The following is a 907-nucleotide window of genomic DNA, read 5'->3' on the forward strand; positions in this document are numbered from 1 at the left end:
ATTTTGGGGAGCAGCAGGGCTACCCAAGGGGCTGAGGAGCCCGCACATCAGACTGGATGGTGCATGATGGCATAGGGTTAAAACATCCTCAGTCTCACTAAAGATAGGTCTTCAGAAATTTATAGGAGCTTATTAGCATTTTTTTCACTGCCTAGGACTGTGGTTTTAGCTGTTGCATTTGTCCCGAATGGATGCTTGTGTGGCTGCTCCTTACTTACATGTCAATAATAAACTACTTTGATCCAGGTCAGGTTTAAACAGTGGGGTGTTTCCCTGTGACACAGCAGCTGGAAATGGGGTGCCTGTCTGAAATAGAGGGGTGGGTAGGTCAGATGGGGGCACACAAGAGAACAGCACACTGAAGTGATGCTGCAGGCTACAGGGTTAGGCAGAGGTCTCTGCTCAGCTGCAGCTTGACCACTGACAAGTTTTGCTGCTGGCATCACAGCAGAGGAGGATTTTAAGAAGTGAATAACCACTAGAGCATCTTCCCTCTACTTCCTCTTGTGCTTTTGTGTGTTCTCTTCTGGCTAGAAAGCAGCAGGTAAGTAGCCCGCATTATTAGCAGTTTTTCTTCCTGTTATTGATGATCTGCAGCAGCACAATGAAAGCAAGCAGAGCCTTGGAGAGTAAAGCTCCAAAGAAACAAAACTAAGGAAATCAATGTTTGCTAACAGAAAAAAAGAAAATCATCTACACCTAAAGGAAGCAACTGATGGAATGGGGGTTTATGATTCCCTGCCTCAGCTCCCATAGGCAATCGCCTCTGTTTAAAGAGAAAGAGAAGGAAAAAGAATGACAGAAGAGTGGTAAAATGCTGCTCTGTGAATTAGGGCAAATAGTCCTCCCATTCTTGGATGTTTCAGCTTTGCCTGCAGAGCCTGCTGAAGTCAAAGTAGTTTGTGGG

Source organism: Chaetura pelagica, unplaced genomic scaffold, assembly GCF_000747805.2.
Source record: "Chaetura pelagica isolate M959 unplaced genomic scaffold, ChaPel_1.0 scaffold123, whole genome shotgun sequence".
Lineage (NCBI taxonomy): Eukaryota > Metazoa > Chordata > Aves > Apodiformes > Apodidae > Chaetura > Chaetura pelagica.